The sequence below is a fragment of the Mus pahari genome, chromosome 19, assembly GCF_900095145.1.
Source record: "Mus pahari chromosome 19, PAHARI_EIJ_v1.1, whole genome shotgun sequence".
Classification (NCBI taxonomy): domain Eukaryota; kingdom Metazoa; phylum Chordata; class Mammalia; order Rodentia; family Muridae; genus Mus; species Mus pahari.
This window is the reverse complement of record NC_034608.1, coordinates 1,849,547-1,853,478: the sequence shown is the minus strand read 5'-3', so window position 1 is coordinate 1,853,478 and position 3,932 is coordinate 1,849,547. Positions and strand designations below refer to the sequence as shown.

Sequence of the window (3,932 nt, the reverse complement as noted above, 5' to 3'; positions counted from 1 at the left end):
GGGGGCCTGGAACCTTGATCTGGACCACCCAACGTCAGTACAGATATTTCGCGCCCCCTGGAGGAGCATCTCCGAGTTGCAAGCTGTGTGTGCTCAGGCTGGACATGGCTTGGAGAAAGAGGAGCTGGTGGATGTGTTTCTCTTGGCTGCTAGGAGCAAGGGATCCAGGTCAACTTCCGGAGCTGAGCTAGCAAGAACGCTGCATTGGCTACAGCAGTGGTGACCCCTGGCTGGCCCTGGGCGTGTGAGCCTTTCATTCGACTCTGGAGAGCCCTGAGAGTGCTCTTCCAGCAACTCCGGACCAAGGAAGCCCAGCCTTCCCCCGCCTACCAAGATGTGTCAAAAATAGACTTCATCTGGAAGTGGAGATGAGCCTCCCTAAGGGACCACCCGTAGGACCTAGGTGTAAGTGTTAACAGCTCTGAGGGGAAAGGTTTCCCTGACACAGCCTTGCAGTCCCGGGATCCTGGAAGTCAGGCGCCAAGAAATACCACAAAGTCGGCACTATACAATAAATCTCACTCACACAAGAGACTTATTGGGAAAGACACAAGAGGGTGGCTGCCTCTGCTCAGGTGAGAAGCAGCCGGGAACTGGGCAGGGAGTGGGCTTCATATAGAACTTCCTGGGTGGGAGGGTCAGGGCTTTCTAAGACGGTCTGGGCTTGATGGGCTTTTTCTTTCCTTTCCTTTCCTCTCCTCTGTCGGACAGAGTTTGGCTGCTTGCATCTCTGTGGGCTGGAACTGGCCTTTAAGGTTGTTAGGGCGTTCTGGGGACAGGGCCTGGCCACTGGCTCTCCTCCAGGGACTTACACTCAAAAGGGTGGTTCACCTTAAGATAATATACTTTTTCTTCCCAGAGTTCTCGCCCACCGCTGGAGTCTCAGGTTCAGCTGGGTCTGTGTGCTTCCATAGAAAGGAGACGGCGAATGTTTTTCCTTTCTTCTTTTCCATCAGATTCTAGCCAGAGCCTGAGTGTGCTCTTAAAGTTCTTCACCATGGCTTTGGGCTTCCTTGCTCTGCTGTGTGGCCTGGCTACCTGCTGTCTTGCGGCCGACTTCCCAGTTCATCTTCTCCCTCCTCCTCCTCTTCCTCCCCCTCCTGACAACTGTGGGCTTTACAGCTTGCCTGCTCTGGGATTTTCATTTCTTTCTTTCTTTCTTTCTTTCTTTCTTTCTTTCTTTCTTTCTTTCTTTCTTTCTTTCTTCCTTTCTTTCTTTCTTTCTTTCTTTCTTTCTTTCTCTTTCTTTCTTAATTTCTTTTTTTGAGTTAAGATTCATTACTAGATATTAGTTCTGCGATCCCCTCTCCCTATAGGTCACAGTGAGCGGGTTTCTTCAGAAGAGCCTGTGGGGCTGAGACTTCTGAGCCCTATGGTCAGAACTGGAAAGCCTCGGGTACACGCTGCTTCCATGCTTCCAGGCTGGGCAGCAGGGAGGAGAGGCCCATGACGTGCCGGGGCTCTCCGTCAGACACCTTGGAGGCTTGGTAGGACAGCAGCTGTACACCCGCCTCTGCCAGGAGACCGATCATAGTGGGCAGCATCACAGGGTTGGAGGGCTGAGCCCGGAACATGAGCAGGGGTTGGCCCCTGCGTAGTGGCACCTCTGGTCTGAAGATGGCTCCGTTGAGCACCTGCAGCATTGGTGTGGTGCCCTGGACCAAGCCCACCGCTTGGTAGGGGGTACCTGCCAGGGTTACCGTCTGGAGGCATTCCCTGCTGCCCTGCTCCCCTGGGACCCCAGGATTGTGGGAGGTGGTGACATTGAGGCCAGCCTTTTTCCCCAGTAGCTTAGCGTTCACCAAGTTCACATCTGCCTGCTTGGATGCTGCCCTCAGAAGGCCAACAATGACTGCAGGGCTCAGTTGGTCCAGCATTCTTCAGAGATGTTTCTTGTGTAACCACCTAGATGGTCCCTTTAGGGAAGCCAGCCCAGGCGTGCCTCAGCGAGCCCAGTGCTTCTGCCAGACCAATCCAAGGCTTGGTGTGTGGAGAGAAGGCGCTGGTAAGGGCCTGGGTGTTCATGACCCCTGTTAGAGATTTCCCCTTCACCATATCCACAAACTGGACAGTAATTTCCTCCCCACAGCGGCTCTGGGCTTCCTGGGTGCTGGCACCCAGGTGGGGACAGCTGATGATGTTCTCATGGTCCACTAAGGCCCGGTCCTGTGGTCGCTCTTCTGTAAACACATCCAGTGCAGCCCCAGCACGCTGACTAGACTGCAGGGCATGGAGCAGGGCAACTTCATCCACAATGCCTCCTTGAACACAGTACACGCCTTTCTTGCACTGGGCAAAGACGCTGACATTCAGCAAGCCTGTGGTGGAGGGCAGGAGAGGGGTGTGGACAGTGATGAAATCACAGAGAGGTCAGATCTCCCCTCCAGCGGCAGCTGCTGAATACCAAAGGAGGCCACAACTTCAGGAGAAATGATGGGGTCATAGCCTACAGTCTTCGTTCCAAAGGACTGCACTCGGGTGGCCACCTCTCTTCTGATTCTGCCAAGGCCAAGAATTCCCAGCGTCTTCCCGTCCAGTTCCGTCCCCATGAACTTCTTCCGGCCCCATTTGCCATCTTTGCCTTAAGGTCTTCACAGTCCCGGAGTTCAGCTATCAGCTCGTCCTTGCTCAAGTTCTGCTGCTCCACCCCCTGCAGCCCTCCATCTTGCAGGATCTTCCCGTAGCAGGGGTCCAGGCTGTCTGTGATGAGTACTTTGCGCAGATTTGCGAAGGCCATTGCTAGAGTCAGGCCTTAGAATCAGTTGCTCTGGGTGGGCTGAAGCACTTAGTTCAGGAAACTGCAGGCAGGGCTGGCTCCGGTGACTGGGCCGGGATTTTCATTTTAAGCTCTAATAAATTGTCCTTGTGTTTCCATCTGGGTCTTTTCTTAATTCTTTTTTTTTAAAAGAGATTGGCTATTTTATGTATGTTTGTATGTATGTATGCATGCATGTATGTATGTATCTTATGTATTATATGTACAGGAGTGTTCATGAACACCAGAAGAGGGCATCAGATCCCATTACTGGTATTTGTGAGCCACTGTGTAGTTGCTGGGAATTGAACTCAGGACCTCTGGAAAAGCAGTCAGTTCTATTAACAGCTGAACCACCTCTGTAGGCCCTTCTTAATTATTTTATTAATGAAACTAAGGACTTCATGAAGGGACCTTGATTTCCCCTTCCCTGGATTGTATGATAGTTCTGCTGAGATACTACAAGAGACCTGGCAATATGTCTGTTCTGCCTTTAAATTCTTTAAATCATCAGAGAAAATGAACCTGTATCATCTTCATCTTCATCACTAGATAGTAACACACACACACACACACACACACACACACACACAAAAGACAAAGACAGAGAGAGAGAGAGAGAGAGAGAGAGAGAGGATTGAACCTGGTCAGGATGGAAAGGCAACCACAGCAGGAGTGAGGAACTTCAGGGCCAGTCCCAGCCACATACTGAATGAAAATGAGGACCCGAGGATCTGAACGTTCCTTAATATGGTTGAAGAGAAGGTTTTCTTGTAGATATCAGGGAGCGCACAGCCAGAGGCATCTGGAAGAGTCCGGACTAAACAGGGCCGGGGGGGGGGGTGGGGGGAAGAGAAGCAAGGATAGAGGGGACAGGGAGAGCCCATGGGAACCAAGAGCGAGCTTGTGGACTAGGGGAGTGCCAAAATGGCTGAGTTATATAGGAATAGGAAGCTGGGGAAAGAGAAGCGAAGCCCAGGCCCTGGGCTGGAGAGGTTTAGGGGTGGGGAGGGGTGAGAGGTGTTGGGGGCAGCCACAGGGATTGAGGGAGATTTCCCCTGGGTTTCTTTGGGGCCTGACATTTTAGGTTGAAAGCCAGCCTTGACAACATGAGAATTCCATAAGACCCGTCTCAAAAATGAAATGGAATAAAGCCCAAGAGACACAAGGAGTCTAA

At 51.9% G+C, this 3,932-nt stretch overlaps 1 pseudogene; it reads right to left on the bottom strand.

Annotated features, from left to right (window-relative positions):
* Positions 1-1,376: 1,376 nt before the first annotated feature.
* Positions 1,377-2,737, bottom strand: LOC110336863 (annotated as a pseudogene).
* Between the last annotated feature and the right edge of the window lie 1,195 nt (positions 2,738-3,932).